Below are 18,742 nucleotides of genomic sequence, written 5' to 3'. Positions count from 1 at the left end.
ACCTTTGTACCTGTGGGTTCTTTACCTGCCAATCTGAGTGCTAAATGGATTCAAAGGCAAGAACTGTTAGAAAATAGAGACAGGGAAGCAATAACCAAATGTAGAATCTAACATCTAGTTGATGGTCAGGCTATACTTTCCACTGATGGCTGCCACACATGCAGACAATAAAGCAGAGCAGTGAACTGAGCCTAAGGAAAGACAGTGATCAAATATTCAAGATATGCTTGGCTTTTTTACCCTATTTCCACAGTAAGTGCTGACTAGTTCAAAGTACTATGAGTCTCATATTAAACAAACCCTAAACTAAGAGTATCAAATATACAGTTCAAAAGATACATTTATGTGGTCTACAGGAATCTCAGTGGTGCATGAGCTCTAAAATCCAATGATGACATTTCAGTGTCAACATTGAATATTAAAGGGTTGATCATTTTAACAATATGAAGGAAGAGTGGGTAATGAAGCCCACAGGGAGGTATGAACTGAGAGTTGCTGAAGGGAAGGAACTTCAGCAGGAATAGACATAGGCTAAATGAGAGAAACAAAGAACGGAACTTAAGAAAGAGGACAAAATACAGGGATAGCAGTCAAAGAAGCATATTTTTTCCATTCACTGCTGTTGAATTCAACAGAAGGCACTGAATAAATAATATTTAAAGCTGAGTTATTCATTGTAGTTCAGATGCTCCACTTAATCACTCTGTAGACATTAAATTTGTCCCTTTGAGAAAGTTTGACATTCTTGCCTAGAGAAGGTAGTGACCTTTAAAGTAAAACCAATAACCAAAACCGAAAAATCATAAGTTACTGTAACTAGAAAACTGGGGGGGAGGGGGGCTGCTTAAAATTTGCCCAGGTATTTAGTTATAGTAGCACTTCATTGCAGTTCAGAACACCATAGCTCTACTGTAATATGTTACTAATAACCTAGCTTGTTTTTTAAGATTTCTGGCAATTGAACATCCAGGGTTGACACTTCAGTGTGAAGGACAAATTCAGTCTGCCATTTTACTGTACCTCTTACTATCATTTATCTAACTTAAAGTTTCTGTGCCAATAGCTGCATGTAAGAAGGAAAAATAACTCTACCAAAGTTAATACTTTTCTAGCTTTAAGACACTAATTAATATTTTTGGTTGAATACTGTTAAAATAACCATTGCTGTCCCCATCAAGACTTTTTATAACATTGAAATTTCAGTTTTTGGAATGTATTTTTCTGGCTAACAACTTTTACATTGAAATGTTCATTTTGTAGTGTAAATATTGATAAAATTTCAATACAATTTCAAATGTGAACATTTCAGTGGGGTCAAGCTTCCTTTTTGAAAACTGGGCCACTTGTAAGTGAAAAGAGAATCTATTATTGCTTAAAATATTTTCTTTTCAAATAGCATGTCCTAATTTCATCACATAACCCTTTAATGGATTCATAATGCAAGGCAGTGAAACAAATTAAGCCTTTCTGAGGTTTACTTAATTGAAAAAAATGCAGCACTTTATCCACTTATTAACGCCAAACCCTAATCCACATTCATTTTCTTGTAATACTATTTCTGTGGAACATTAGTTCTCATTATTGTTTATTTCAGCTAATCTTGATTTCAGATTCTTTGTGGACAAATGAAGGCAGTAGTTGTCACACACTGGTCTGTGCACCATTGATAGTTTATGGAAACCTTCTGATGGTCTGAAGAATAGAGCTTCTCTTTTTTCTGTGATAAAGCCCCTTAAAGGATTAATGCAATAACTGTAGTTGCCATATGATAAATCAGAGAAAAAATTATCCACTTAAAATATGGAAGGGGAGGGATATGAGAATCAGTTTCTGAATTAATATACATGACACAGTTTTGGGACCTCTTGCCCTAAAGATTCTGTAGTGGACTTAACATCCATAAAAGACCTGCTTGTTCTTATTTTATAGAGTGGTAATACAGCAAAAGTAGTAAGTGTTAGTTGTCTTCAATAATTTGGTTGGGAAATGCAGTTTTCTAATCAAGATACTTCTACATGCTGGCATACAGCTAGTTGGGCAACCAAGGGAAAGAAATTTGTGGGGGCAGGAAGAAGAGAACAAATGAGAGGTTGCACATCATGTTGAGGAGCAAGGTTGTGAGTTCTAGCTTGCACTTTGCCTCTCAATGGAGCAGAAAACATTGTCACTTCTCTTAATCCATTTTAGGCAAGGCACAGGGTTCATCTACACATGTGCTTCATCTACACAGGATTCATCTACACATGTACAGTAGGCTATTTTACTGTGCATTAAACTTCACTAAAAAAGTGTGCAAATGGACAACTGCACATTATTGCGGCCTAATGCACATTACTTTATTACCATACATTGGAGGTGCTAAATTTAATTCATGTTAGAAAAAGATGCATTAATACACATGTAGATGTGCCCACAGTGACTCACCTTCAAACAAATGGGAGGTGGGACTGGGTAATACCTAATGTGTGGAGAACTGTACCAGTGAACAGCAAGTTCAAATCTCCAGTAGGGATGGGGCCTAAAACCTGGGTTTTTAGCTGTCTGTGTAAAGGCCAAACCATTCAGTTCCTGAAGCTAAACCATCGGAGGGCTTTCCTCTTCTTCCCCTGCCTCTGTTTCCACCCCACCCGGACCTACACAGTATATGTGTACATAGCTACTGTGCACAGATGTGACCAGTACGTAGCCTACTGCATATGTTCAGTCTATATACACTTATGTGTCCACATTGAAGGTTTGATAGCATCACAACGTGTGCATAAATAGTTAAAAACTACACTTGGGTGGCTAGAAAACTGTTATCCAGACAAACAAAGGGAAGTAGAATTCTGTCCCTTGCGATTCTGGCTTTTAAGATTCCAAACAAAAAGTGGAGCCTGTATCAGTGTGAATCAAGTGAGAATTTGGTTCATTGTGATAAATTTTAACAGCACATATTTGGAATTCATTCTGAACCTCTCTCAAATTGAACTTATTCAAGTACCTTAATAAAAGAAGGCTTATGTAATCCTCCTTTTCTTATTGCTTTTGGAATTTAAGACCCATTTCTTTTTGTGGTATCCATTTCTCTGCAAAATTTCCTTTCAAATAAGAATCTACTTTGCACTGTTACTTTCCTTTGGTTCAGGACTTAAACTACCTTTCTCAAGAGAACGTCAGTCATCTGCACACTGTAGATGACTGGCATAGTGCGTGAATTACAATAGGTCTCCACACCAGTACCTGTCCAACTGTATCACACTGAAAGCTTTTGCATTACAGATGGAAGCTCTGTAAATTGTTATAATTTTCTTCATTTTTTTTTCAAAGCACCCAAGCCTTAGAAATCATAGACTGTACCACAGAAATAAGAAAAGCTTTTTTTTTATTCAATCATATGGGCACAGATATTATTGTAGTTTAAAAAAAAAAGAGGGTCTCGTCTTGTAAGTTTTGAGAATGTAAGACAGGTAATAACATTAGCAGTCTCAATGACATACAGGCTTTGCAGAAGGCCCCCACTTCAGAAATCAGATTTAAAAGTGAAGCTACTACAGTCAAGGCTTAATTTGTTTGTTTGAAGCTGGAGAAGGAACTCATTTGTGAAACTCCTGAAACCTTCAGGGTCATAACAGGGCTTAATTTTTAGTGCCTTATTTCTGCTTGATATTCATACCAGAAAACTGTAGAGATTAATTAAAATGAAGGCAGAATTTCTGGTTCCAGCAGTTCTTGTTTTGGTTCACACCAAGCACTTCAAATAAGCACTGGCAAGCACTTCCCCCACAGAGTACTATAGATCATAATTTGTTGTGTGAACTCAGTGTCCTATAAGAGCTAAAACCTCTGCTTTATGACTATGTTATGCTTTATAATACATGTATAAATTAAGTGTTATTGAAACTTTAGTTAAAATGTAAAATGCAGTACAACAAAAATGGGGGATACAAATAAAAAGATAAATGCAATGTAATGAATAAAATTAGTCCAATGTGTTATTGCTTATATTTATTGTACAAGTAGAATTATGTGTGTAAAATACTACTATAAGTATGTCTTGAATATTTTACCATACTGAGTGTGCTTTAAAATGTTCACTTACTAAGCTAGACATCCCTTGTTACCTGCAAGATTCATTAACATCAATTATGTCTATTTACATACACTAGCCGATTGAGCTTTATCCGGTTTTTGATTTGTACCAGAGATAAGACTATTAGTGATTCACGAGATGGGGTCATATGATCAGTGAACCTCAGAATGTCTTGTTTGGCTTTTGACCATGCTTTCAAAATATAACTGCACAGTAGTGAAGGCAGTGTCTTAATACATAAGTTAGGTGAAACACACCTTGTTTCTGCATTATGAATAGGAAAGAAAGTGGAAATCAACAGTACTTCCTAGAGATGCACGTAGCAATGATTTTAGGCTGTTCTAGATTTACAAAAGAGAGGGCAGAGACTAACTAGTTTAGATGCATGAATATTGGTAGACAGCAACCTCAGATGCTAGGAGTGGACATTGCTAACATTTGATAGGGTAGGTTCTTGTCTATGCTGAACATACCCCTCTCTTCTGCTTCTTGTGCCTTCCTCAGACCAGGGTGGTTTTGGTCCAAGGAAAGCATATGGAGCACCAACTGCTCCAGTCCTCTCAGTGGCTTTGTCTACATTAGACACTGACTATACAGTTGTTACTATGCAGTCTTCTAGTACTTGTATAAACTTGTATTAAATGACTGTGCAGTGGCCCACGTTACTGCACAGTACCATTGATGAACAGCTTTTTTATGATGCTGACTGTGCAGTAGTGCAGGACTACCTTGTAGTAGCATCATGTCACAATTTCTGCCATGCGATGCTACTGCCCAATAGTCTCAGGCTACTGTGCAGTCAGCATCTTGTGTAGACGTGGCCAGTGTGAGGAGCAGATGGGCAGTAAGCAGCAGCACTGGGAGGCAAGCGGACTGAGCAGTGTGACCAAGTGTTATTTTTCTCTTGGAACTGCTATTTTTGTTCCAGGAGAAATTGTGTGAATATCTGTAGACATAGACGTTCTACTGGAAAAGGTGTGACTCTCCCAATAGAAACATAAAGCCTGTATGTGACCCATGAAAGCTCATGCCTTTCTGAACCAGTTGCTAAACGGATACGCTGTCCTACTTTGTGCTTAACTTCAGACTAACATGTAACCACTGCATCCGGCACATCCACATCTCAAATTAACCATGCTGCCCCTTCAGCCGCTCCCCTGGTATCAGTGTGCCAGGGAAAAGGGAGTGGGGTCACCATGCAGGCTGCTTTACCCTGCACAGGCTGCTTTCCCCCCGGCTGTGGGATTCAACAAAAGCAGAAGTCCTACTTCCAGTTTCCCTTTTGCCGCATTGACTGGCATCAACCAACATGCTGCTTAATAGAGCATGCCGGTTAATGAAGTGTCATTTAATGTGGCTTTTACTGTAGTATTTTTTTATCAGACATGGTGAGCACTTGCAGTTTGAGGCAGTTTTTATCCCTGATTACAAATTACCACTGTTGCTGCTCAGCTATTCAACAGTTCAAATCATTGTACATTTGGAGAAATTTGTTCCTAAGTTCACATCAACAGTCGGTCATCCAGTCCTTCCCTACTTTCAAGAAATAGTTAAGTTTTTGGATTTCCTCACCTTCAAGGAAGCTAAAACATCTTTGTTTCAATTCTTTATTTCTACTTAGATAATTCTATTTTTTTCTTTCAAGGCAGGTACTGTCTGGAATTCAGGATTTTTTTGTGTATCCTAGGACTACTTGGTTTAACACTGTATCAGGTGGGATCAGAACTAAAACAGATTTCAAGGCACCTATCAACTTTCCAAAGGTTCAATTTTAGTTTTCTCTTCAACAAGTGAGAAGTAAGGATGTGCCACGCTGATGAAAATCTTTTTTGTGTGCAAATTCTCATGAATTAATGCTGGCTCATTTTGCATAATTTATCACCCTCTAAATTTCAATTTTTCATAAAATTTCAGGGCCTAAAATGTTCCCATATTGAATTATGCAAAAACACAGAGCCACTTTTATGATAGAAGGAATAGCACTACTTTCAAAGGAAAATTGAAAGAACATGGAAGACTGTCCAAAAATAGAGTCGAATGGATTAAACATATCCATTCGACATGCTTGAGCTTTGAGACAGGACACCTTGATCTTTATTTTCACCTCTGATTTATTTTTTCTTTGTAATTAAATAGCAACCTCTAGATATCATTTATTTAGATAGGCATATATTAAGAGCAAGATTATGCCATACTACTCCTTTGGATATTACCATCTTTTGTGAGTAGTCCCATGTTGTTCTCCATGGATGTACTTTGGTCTGGGGGGGTTACCTATAGGACCAAAGATAGGGGATTTAACACTTACTTACCCTATGACCTTAGTCGTAAGTCTCATTTTTTCCATCAGTAAAATGGCAAGACTCATGTTTAGCTACCTCATAAGTTAATATTGTAGCCAGGTTCCTCACAAATGTGTTAATGTTATGAGTTTACTGGGTATGGAAATTGATTATTGTGGGAATATCAATAAAGTAATTCCTGCACTAATCCAAGAGTAGCAGAGTCCCAAAGAAAAAAATAGTTGAGAAGAAAAGGTGAAGCAGGTCTATTAGCACAAGAAAAACTATCATATGACTTTAAAAGAACCTAACAGCTGGTCTAATATGAAAAAGTTAGAAGCAATGACATATATGAGTAATACAAAAGACTAACACAACAACATGGTAATAGAATGAAGGCTGCAAAAGGGTGGAATTAAATCCACCAAACTACAATGACAGCATAAGATGGGAGACCATTCTCAAGTCATCTAATTACTTTTTACTCACAGAAAAATGATATCTATTGATAACAATCAAATCATTGTGTTCCTCTGATCCTGTATTATTATCCACCCACCCCCAAAAGATATAATAATAAAGAATGTTGTAAGAGAAGATCCATATAGGAAAAAGAACCTGTACTAGGAGACAGAAATTTTGAGAAATCAACAGGAAGACAATCTGTATGATTTGAGATTTAGCTGCAATTAGACAAACTCTGAAAACAGGTGCCTTAATGAGTCCATTTAATTTTATTAAAAAAAACACATATGAAGCTTATTCTCATTTAAGAAGTCATCACGCAGCACATGAAACAATATTGTCCCTGTTGCCTGGGCAAGAAGTCATGATGGTCAAATTCAGAAAAGATGAGACTAAAAAATGAAGAAAAAGTGGTCAGTATATAAAGTATGCATGTGCCACTTAGTAGTCATTGCAATACTACTGACGTTGATGACCAAAGAGAATATTTAGAAAAACTACTGTAATTCAGGTGTAATTCAGCTTTTCTTAAGAAGTCTATGTAAAGAAACAAACAAACACAAGAAACAGGAAACTGGCAAGGGAAACTTGTTGGCATTGGTATACTGCCTATAAAATATGACAGTGATTCATTTGGTAGTGTTAACATACCAGGGGTGGCATCCTATTATTTCCTGGTCACCTAAATGATCATTTTGATGTTCTATAGGGCCTCTTTAGTGCCTATGTGAACAGGGATAATGTGTTCCTGGATACATAGCGCTATATGTATAGACTATTAGGTATGTATGCAGACTGGCAGCAACAAAATGTAAGTGAATACTCCCATTTTTGCTCCTAAGAAAGCTCAGTGGCTAGGGCATTGACCTGGAAAGCTGGAAGTCCTGACTTCCTGACTATGTCTTACTTAGATGGTGTTTGAGCCAGGGTCTCTCTAACTTCATAGCAAAGCTCTCTTAACTACCAACCAAACATCACCCAGTGCCTTTTGAATGTAGCCCCAGCCAGATATGAGAGAACAGTCTGTGGGAGATATTTAGAGCCAGAAGGAAGGGAACCAGCCAGAAGACATTTGATTCAGTGAGGTGGCTAATGGCCTGGAAGGGAGGAGGCCCTGGGTTCTAGCTGGGTCCCTTGTCCCCAGTGACCATGTCTACACATACAGGCATGTGTGATTGTAGTAGCACAAATAGGAGCAACACAAAGTTGTGCTGGTAATTTGTGCCTCAGCATACATGCCTGAACTTGCACTTTGCTGTGGTACAAGTCGTATTGCTTTGGGAAAACTGCTGGCACCCTGAAAAGGACCATGGCCATCCTGGGGTCTGCCCAACCCCTCCCACTGTATGTCCAGGCAGTCTGCTGCCCAAAAGGCCCCCAACCCTGCCAATTGCCATCACAAGGCTCCACCTGGAGGAATCCTCCCAGGAACAAATGTCACAGCAGGCCCCACTTGTGGCACTCAGCTTCTCCCCCTACTAGGATAGATGTTACTTTCCACAACCCATGAGCCCTTGGCCACTGGCTCCAGCTGGTGCAGAGCTGCAGCCTGACGGCACATGGCTCTGGTGATGCCACCACATCTTCCCTGACCTTTTGGCCAGGACCAGCTCCGTCCAGCTGCTGGCAATGTGGAGAGGCTATCCTGCCCCTGACAGGAAGGGGGGCCTTGCAAAGCAGAAGAGTGGGGGATGGGGAAGGAGGGAAGGAAGTGGTGGAGATGGGCTTGGGGTGCTTGCAGGGCACAAGGAGGAATGGTTTAGGGGAGAAGGGAGGGGAAGGGGGGTGGTAGGGAAAGGCTGCCAGATCCCAATGCCCTGTGCAGGACTTACCAGGCTGCAGTGACCAGCAATTGCCTTGGCTGGGAGACTGTGGTTTTTGGGGCCTAGGTTGGGGTGGGGAGCCAGAGCTGGACCTGGCCACACCACAGTGTGGCCTCCACCAACCTGCATGACAACCAGGCCCACTCCTTGATATCCTCCCCACTCCTACTTGTGTCACACAGGAACTGGGGGACCTGCCACACCAGTGTCACCTTGGGCCTGGTTGTGGCAGCATGTCCTGCCTGTGGCATAAGTGGCTGGGTGGCAGTGCTGTTCCAGGCCTGGAGGAGGGCCCTGCTGGCCAGGTCCTGGGGCTGGTTGCTATAGGCTCTGCTCCTCCTCTGCGGTGAAGGAGTAGCAGGGAGGCTCTGTGGCAGTGGGGCCAATGATTCAGACCAGCTCCTCATAGTGGGCCATGGTAGACTGCCCTACCTCCAAGCTCAGGCTGGCATTGTGTACTGCATAAAATTGCTTGCATAATGCATTGGCACTTCTGCCATGTCTTGACATACCCCCACTTGGCCATGATCTGCAGTGCCCCCTGCCTTGAGTTTTTTTTGGTACTAGGGAATCCTGGTAGCAAATTTGGGCCCTACACTGAAAATGTAGTGCAGCACATGATTTAACATTCCAGGAGTGTGGTTTCTGGTGCCACAAAAAGATTTGCATCACCACAAACTGCATGTGCTTGAATGTCTAGATGTGATCAGTGAGGCAGAAAATATTTTTCTGATGACTGTGCTAGTGGTTCAGCTTGAAAAGGTGTACCAAAGAATTGCATGAACAAAGGCTGAGCTGTGGTGTGCTGATTATAGTGCTGTGGGTGTGCGTAGATGAAACAGGGGCCCTAAGTTGAAGTGGTGGGTTTTTAAAGACACTGTTTCAATTTTGGGCTGATTGAACCCCCATATCATGATTACACCCACTTAGCTGCCTCTCCAGTGGTGGGGAGGTGAGTTGCTGGTGGGCAGAGTGGTCCCTGAGCTGTGGGGGGGGGGGGGGGGGGGGGTTGGTGCTTCCGTCCACAGCAGCAGCAGCAGCAGCAGTGGCAGCCCCACCCCAGGCAGCACCCGCCTGCAGGCACCCAGCTTGGGCAGTCCTGGCAGTCACTGCACCTGCAGAGGGAAGCACTGGGCATCTGCACAGCTCAGGAAGACAGGCAGGCTCTGGGCAGGGGGAGGGGTAAATCAGGCTCACTGCTTTTCTTGGGTGGAGCCTGCCTTCCTGAGCTACTGCCAGGCAGCCTACAGGACTCCCTACAGAGCCGCAGAGCTTCACAGAGCCCGGTGCTTTGCTCCACTGCTGTAGGGGCACCCCAGGTCATTTTAGGCACATTACGCCACCAAATTTCCTACAGCGGCTGGAATGAATGTGCAATATGCCGCCAAAGCATGCAAACCCTGACACCATTAAATCAGTGTAACAGCATTTAGCCCATTTTACAGTGTTGTGCACACTCTCGTTTTGTCTATACATGGCCTTATTAGTTGTAAAAAGCAACCCTAGTTCAAAGCCCCAGGACCTCCAGCAGTCTTGGTCCGTGCCCTAGGCACTAAGCCATGTAGCAAAAAAAAAGTCCTGAGGCTAAGTCCGGTAGTTATGGGTTTTGAACAAATTCACTTTTGGGCATTCAAGTCCACTGCATTTTCCCAAGGAGAGTCCTCCATGAAGCCAAAGCTATGCATCCAGGAATAAAATATGTCTGGATGTGGAAGCACCCAAATGGGTACTGTTAGAAAAACAAGATGACCCATGAGAAGCAGATGACCCTTGAGAAGCATATGACCTTTCCCTGAGCTTATAGATTGCCTTTTGCTGACAGTAAGCAAACTTGTTCTGTGCATTTTGTAACTTTGTAACAGCAAGCAAGAAACCACCCCCCCAAAGCTAGTAGAAATTCCCCAAAGATGCGCATGCATATATGCCTTATGCCTATGTATACCTATATTTGCATATGTATGACCTGTTAGTGTAAAAGGTGCTACCGAACTCAAATCAGGGAGCTCTTTGTCTAGTGGGCACTGAGTAACCCCTCTGCAGAGAAATAAATCATCTTGCCAACACTCCCTCATTCTCTGCCTAATTGATCGCGGCTAAGAATGAGCCCAGCAAAAGGGACGAGATCAGTGCTCCTTGGTGTATGAGCACACCCTTTGGTGTATGGGTGCTACACAGTAGTTGATCAAATTTTCCCAACAGTACTTAAAAGTCCAAAAGAGAATAAAATAGGGGTGTTTCTAGAGCATCAAGGTTTCTCTAATGCCTTTAAAGGTTAGTGACCAAGGATAGAAATCCTCAGCCCCCCCATCAGCTGAAAAGGCCTATAACCCAAGTTTCCCCCTTTCTAGGCAAGTGCTGTAGTTAGTAAGCTAGTGTTGATGGTTACCATCACTACAACCTGTTGTTTGACCTGAATTCAATCCTGCTGATACAAATTAGGCATGCCTAGAGCATACCTAATACATTTAGTTTTTCTAGGGACTTTGACAGCTGGACACAGGCATGGTCAGGTGCCTATAGAACTTTGCAGTCCTTATGCCAGGTGCACTAAGCCTAAATTCAGACTATTAATGCTGGTTCAATTACATTCAAACTCTAAAACTGGCCAGATTTTCTCTGGTTTTCAGGAAATGCCATGCATACCCATTAAAGTTCATGCTGTTTCCACATCAGTCTAAACACTTCTTCCCAGCACCTGTAATTCTATTTAGGCTTAGAATCAGTGACATGGGAAATGCTAGTCTGGTATTTGGTTTGGGCGAGTATTAGATACTTCAAAAGAGGATTTAAGAAACTTCAAAATGGACAGACATAGACCTGACTAAATGAGAAGTATCTTAAAAAAAATCACAACTTAGCCACGTAGGCCAAGTTCTGTCAATGATTTATGAATTATGATAAATATTTCAGAAACCTTCATCGCACTTTTTTATTTGTAATGAAACCAATAGCAAGCCAGATTAGGTTTCTTTTATACTTATTTTTCATTTAAAATGACCATTCTTTAGTCATTCAAAGGAGACAACTAGATTGCAATTTTAAATCACTGAATAAAAGTACTATGTTTTTAGTAACCATTCCAGTTCATATAACTAGCATTATCATGAGGCCAAATTAATTTTCTGTCATTCTCTGTCCTTGCTACAATCCTTGTTCTGAGAATAAGACATTAAACTTTTCATGTACCATATATTATGCACTTGCTGTACTGCATTAACCTTTTAAATATTTTGTATTTTAGTTGGCTGGCAATTTTATTTCTTTTTTAAGGTTTGCCAGGATGATAGAAGGAAAAGGTAAGAATAGACAGCCAATCAAATTACAGAAAATTCACAAGGTCAAAGTAATACACCTTTGTCTTTCAAAAAATACATTAGAACTTAAAGCTTTATATCTCATGAAAATATTTTGACAAAGACAGGAAAAGATCTAATGTTAGCAATAGAGTGATACAAAATATTATATGATTTAATTTATAAAAGATTATTTGATTCCAGATATGAGACTCCTGGACTTTAGTGTATTTTGGGCTTACACTAGAAGTCTAGTCTCTTTTATGGAATATTTTCATTCTAATTTGATAATAGAACTGGGCACAAACTGCAAAAGCAATTCTGTGAAATTTCCTGACATTCTTCTTGATTTGTGTTTGGTTTCTGTAAATATTTGAAAAAAACCCAGATGATTTTTGTACCATAAATGATGACAAACATGAGTGCTTAAGTTCAAGATCATTTTTTTTAAAAAAGTATAGATTTTAAAATTTGGTTTCTAAAAATAATCTTAGCAGCAACTTGCTTATAAACATTCTCTTCAAATTAGGGAACAGTACATTATATATCACATGACTGAGTGCTACTAAGAAACATTATTTACATTTAAGATTTCAAATTTTAAATAGTAAGCAGTAAAAGAGAAAAAAAATTTGTGGATTTTTGTGGATAATCGATCATTTTGACTAATATGTATATTTAAGAAAATTAAAATATAGAACGCAAAAGGAACAAGCAAAGTAAAAAAAAATCCTTTAATAACATTTGGTCAGCTGTAATTGAAGCCATTGAAATAACTGAAGCATAAGGATTTTGTTTTTCTTCTTAGTATCCAGTTCATACTATGAAAGAAAAGAAACGATGTAGGTCCCTGTGCATTTCTGGATACCTATGTGGTATAATAATACAAATACCTTTTCTTTTAGAAAAATATTTTTCATAAACATACCTAAGAACAAAATCCTAGGTGTTATAAACAGATTTTAATATTTATTTTCTGGGTCATAACATTGAGCTCGTTCATATGTGTATTTGAGATGACCATGCTGGTAAGAAAGTCAGCAATGGGCACATCTACACGGGACACTAACTACGTGGTAATCTTATAATATGCAATAAATAATGTGACAATAGTGTGTCACATCACAAACAGTGCTAATATGCTACTTACTGTTCAGTAGCATTAGGCTACCGTGCAATAGTGTCACTAAAAAGGTGCACACCAATCCTACTGCACAGTAACTCCAGTTACTGTACATTAATTTAGTACTTGATGGTACAAGAACTAATTTTAATGTGCAGGAGACACTGCATGTTAATGAATGTGTAGACTTGCCCAGTCACTAATAAGTTGGTCAAAGCACAATTAGAATTAAACTGGCGAAAAAATGCCAGTTATTTTTTTGTGAAATTTATAAAGAAAAACATATGACTGAAAAACACTCAGTTAAAAATAATAAATATAAGGGAAAAGTATGGTTTCCAAAATCTAGAAGGCAACATTGTAACTGAGAACCTGACTTGCAAATTGAATTTTTTACCAAAAAAAACCCATTACCAAAACACAGATTTTAAACCTAATATAATTTCCAGTGTTTCAAATAAAAATATTAACATTTGACTAAAGTATACATATTCTAGAAGAAATATTTCCTTTGTTAAGGGTGGAAAAGGTTGTAAAAGACATTTAATTATAAAATAAATAAATTTTGTCCTCCCCTTTTTAATATCCTAGTGAGCATATTTTCTTTTCAGAAAAAAACAAAGCACAAATTAGTAAAACATCCAAGCATCCATGTAACTTGATATTATTGCCCACCATGATAGCATCTCAGTCTTTTCTATGTAGAATCAACAGTGAAGTCCCTAGAGGATTTCATAAGACCTCTGTCACTTCTCCCTTTATGGGACATTAATCCTGTTTTAGACATGGTATTTAATTAGTAGTATCTCCCTAAGAGAATCCCGGGATTAAGTTCAGAAGAGAAGTTGGGCACTGAGGTTGAATTAAATAGGCAAAGGTAACTATCAAGAGTTACAGAATATCTTGCTTGGCCCTATTCTTGAAATTTTAGAAAAGTACAGCAAGGTTGCTGTTAGCAAAGTGCTTGATAAATTACCTAAATAAAATGAAATTTAACACTGAATGATGATTTTTGTACACATAGTAAATCCATAGAGCTTATGTTTTACAATTTCAAATATTTTCCCTTATACATTGACACAATTAATAAAGTCAAACACTTCTAATGTACATTGATATTCATTACCAGACCTGGGAGAATATGATAAGAACTTTACAACTCTTAAGGAAAGCTTTCAGATTTTTGTTTCGAATTGTGGCTGTCCAATAGCAATGTTATCTGAGGATCTTACAGTCACTGTAAGACCATTATGGATTCTGAAAGTCAGACAGTATTGCTATTTTATTAAAATCACCTCTAAGACAGCTGTTGTTTTTGAAGAGGGAACTTACAACTTTATTGTTAGATTTGCAAAATATCTGTAGGTCTTACAGGCTATCTTCAGTTGTTTGGTTACCTTAAAAATAATAAAAATTGAACATTTAAACAGGTGAACTGGGTTCTGGGTTTCCCATGGAAACAGTGAACAAGTCATGTTATGGTGATCAGGCAGCATGCTTAAAGGAAAATTCACTTTACAAACCTCTCCTTGTGCTGAAACTTCATTAATATCCACCACTGCTCTGTCATGGTTCAATCACTTAAGACCATTTAGTATCACATTTTAATTATTATATACACCTGTGCCTTTCATAAGATATTTTGTGAAGGGTGAAAAGACCTGGGGCAATGAAACAAGTCAGGTTAAAAAAAAAAAAAGATCAAGCAAGCTTTATTTTATGATGAAGTTAATTACAGAGCATCTAATTACGGCTTTGATTAATATGTTAGAATCCATCTAAATGAGAACAATGAAATTTTCAATGTCATTCAAAAAGTCTTTTAATAAAGTCCTATTCATTTTAATCTAACATTTTTTACACATAGGAATGTCTTGTGGATTTCATACACTGCCAGCCTATCTACAGGATCTGTCTGTCTACTAGCTTAATAATAAACAACCTGTCATTGGTACTGTGTACAATCTGGACTAGAAAAATATATTCCAGAAATGTAAGAGGAACAGAAGCAATTCTCTGTGCCAGAATAAAGTGGAGTTAAAATTTAGGTTCTCTGTAGCACATGTTGAATATACACAGACAAATCACAGAGTGCGGTTTTATTGTCCTTTGTGTCTGAATGGTAGTTTTCTAGCAGCTTAAGCTGTATTTTTGGCACTTAATCACAGTTTATGATTCTGCTGCCTTCCATTACCCATGCACTGTGCGTGTATAAGGATACATGCATATACTGAGTGTGCTCAGTAAGCTACATGGCTAAATAAACAGACATGTTACAAAACTTGTCTGCTTATAAGATGGACAAAAGATGCAAAAGTGGACAATATTCTGCACAAGTAGGTGGTCAGCAATGACAGGCCCTTCCTTATTTCAGCCCTAATATCTCCATGCTTAGGCTCCCCTCTCCCAGAGGGTGATTAAGCCTGCATTTTATATCAGAGTGCTCTAAGCATCACACCACAAGTCATAATTATGTGTTATGAAGACCATTCTCTAGCCCTCTTTTTAAAGCTGACACCCTAGGTAGCCAAGAAAAGGAGATAAATGGAAACAGATGGAAGAGCACAAGCTAGCAGTTTTGCATCTTTGAGAGATGGATTTTGCTCTGGAAGGGAGAATAAAATGGAGCAGAAATTTCCCCATTGTATTACCTCAATTTTATCCAACTAATAGACTTCACTAGCTTAGTTTCATGGAGAAAGTTAGAGACGCGAGAGTAGCGGCCTAGTAGTTTGAGCATTTTAGTGGGACACTGGAGGTTTAGTGGGACACCCTCTGCTTGAGTGAGATTAGAACTCAGGTCTCTAGCTCTCTCCGAATGCCCTGACCTTAGCTATGTGGCTAAAACAGGGGTGCTCAACCTCTGATACTTTAACCAGATCCTGCCCATGAAGCTGTGTCATCCAGCCCACCAGGCTCCTGAAGGGTCCAGAAATTTGGCATTTACAGAACAATGGCAGCAGTGATTGCTGCCTATTTTCTGTCAGATTTCTAGACTTATGGGGATCCCTGTGAGCCAATAATGTGGCCCTGTGCACCAGACTTACCAGTGCATAACCAGATCTGGGTGCACAGGATCTGGCTAGCACATGGCCAGAGTAGCCTGGTACAGGATTGGGATGGCACATGGCCAGACTGGGCCAGGGGGAAAACCTATGTGCCAAACTGACACCGGAACCAGCTGGCAGACTGACCCCAGGTCACACATTGATCCTGTAGGGTCAAAAGGTTGGACACTATTGAGCTAAAACATGGGAGAGTTTGCCCAGTGCATAGCTTATCAAACATGCACAGTATATGTGTGTATGTTTGGCAGAGCAGAGTGGCACAATCTATACATGCAACAGTTTTAGGCTGCAGTAAACCAATTAAAGCCTCAGTACAATAGTTCTGTCAGGGACAGTACTATATTACACAATGGTAATTTTATGTGATTATATACATGTAGATGCTGACTGCAGGTGTAAATTATACCTATTCAGTCTAGCTAACAGCAAGCTAGACTCCTGCCTGTCACTTAGCCACATGACACTGTACTTTCAGCACCCTCATGCCCAAACCAGCCCCTACATTGCCCAATGCCACTACCTGGCACCCAAAGCTGAGTGACCTGGCATAAACTGCTCTACCTTGGCTCATATTTCTGCTGTTTTGGGCACACATGTATTTGCTGGGCTCAGGAGTGGTTTACTCCAGCTCAAACTGCTCCAGAGTTTATTGCTTCAAATTAATTGCACATGTAGACATACCAAGTGGTTTTTTTTCTGCCTCAAATTTGCTAAATCTGATGTGGGATCAAGAGACAAAATCTAAATCAACAGAGGCCATTTTCAACTGGTTAATAAAAGTCATAAATAGTTACCTTTTAGATGAGCTCTTTATAACTGAATTCTAAAAGTAAAGGGAAAAAATTCTTGCAGTCCCCATTTCTGTTTGAATTTGGCAATAGCACTTTTTGTAATTTCCCCAGTTGTGGAACCTGTCTCTACCAGTTTACATTTTGGCTCACACAATTATAGCCAAGTTTTACAAGGGAAAATTAGCTTCCCTAAGGTAAAAGTTCTCTTGTTACAACAGAAGTGAGATCCAGCCACTGTGAATTCCTGGCGGACATGCATACTTTCCTGTGTTTTCTCCATTTAGTGGAAGCTATCTCAAATTATTTTATATTTGGATCAGAAAATATATGTAACTCAGTTTAAAGAGAAAATTAATTTCATTTCAGTTAGATAGTTTTTGTTATATTAAAGTTCTGGTTCTAATTCTGGTTCAAATGAAAAACTGTGTTCTAGCGAAGAACTAATTTCTGAGATGGTTTTATGACCTATCTGGTTCAAGTGTTTCCAGTGGGTTCTCTCCAAATTGTAACCGAAAAAAAAAATAGTTTTATCATACATTTTTCAAGGTTCAGGCCCTAGTAAACCCTGTCAACCATAAGCACTTCAGGAACTTTACACTAATGTTCACAAATATTTTTCAAGACTAATTTGGAAATGTTCACACTATTCCAATCTAGATAATATCCTATACCTCAAAAATTCATTGACTTATTTTAAACTGTTTACAATAATTGACTCTTTCTTCTTACTTGTTAAATATCTTTCATAAAAATGCTTTCAATTTTAATTAAATTTAGTTTATAAAGTTTTTTTTAGGTTATTCGGGACAATGGTATTTAAAGTACTTGAGATACGAATATTCTTCTATGTATATCCTTCCTTTTTCCACTCTGTATTATTCTTTATTTTCTGACTTTTCTCTAAGATGCCATTTGTAATTTTGACAACCTTTTAAGTTAGCTTTTAAACTGCCTTTTAAGGGTCTCTCAGTCCTCCAGGCTACAACGCATTTACCAATTTAAAGCTATATTTTTATACTAATTTATTTAAACCAATTACATTTTGCTTATGTCTCTCTTACATTATTTGTATTAATTAAATAAAATCTACAAGATAAACTTACATGATTATTTTTCAGTCAATTTGAAGGGTCATTCCTAAAATTTTAAATATCTGAAAAATGTCTGAATACTAATTTAAGTTAAGCCACTGCTATCTCTGTGTGTCATCAGAAGTCTTTTTCTCTGGGGAGGTGGGGAGGATTCCCTGTGTAGGTCATTTGTCCTCAGTTTTCTTCTTTAATTTCTTAGGTTTTTAAAAATTCTTTTTTACTGTTGTTTTTTCCCTTTGCTTCTTTTTATCTTTTTTAATTTTTATGTTTGTTAGTTTCCAGTTTCCATTTTTCAATAATTTCTAGCCATGTTCCCATCCCTTTCTTCTGAAACTTTTCACCTTTACTCCTTTCCTGTTTTCTTGCTAGCAAGCCATCAATCGAACAAGCATGGGAACAGCTGTTCTCACAGCATTTGGGGCAGCAAGAGCACACTTGAATAATGACCAACCCTAGAACACCACATGGTAGTATCTACAGGTCAGACAATTATTTTTGGACATATCAGCACTGAAGAAAAGGGAGTGGGTTGTGAATGATGGTGGCAGACAGTGAATGCAGAGGATCATACTCTTCCATCATCCCTAGTTCTGACAAACAGTACTATACATTACTATATTTGTATTAGGAGGAAGTACAAATACTAAATTTCCTTTCAGATGGAAGATACTAAAATTCTATTTTCATTGTTTTTAAATGTAGCACTGCTGCTTGTGATGCTACATTGAAACAGA

The sequence above is a fragment of the Crocodylus porosus genome, unplaced genomic scaffold, assembly GCF_001723895.1.
Source record: "Crocodylus porosus isolate Cpor-Errol unplaced genomic scaffold, CroPor_comp1, whole genome shotgun sequence".
Classification (NCBI taxonomy): domain Eukaryota; kingdom Metazoa; phylum Chordata; order Crocodylia; family Crocodylidae; genus Crocodylus; species Crocodylus porosus.
The sequence above is the reverse complement of the archived record's forward strand: the minus strand, read 5'-3'. Positions refer to the sequence as shown.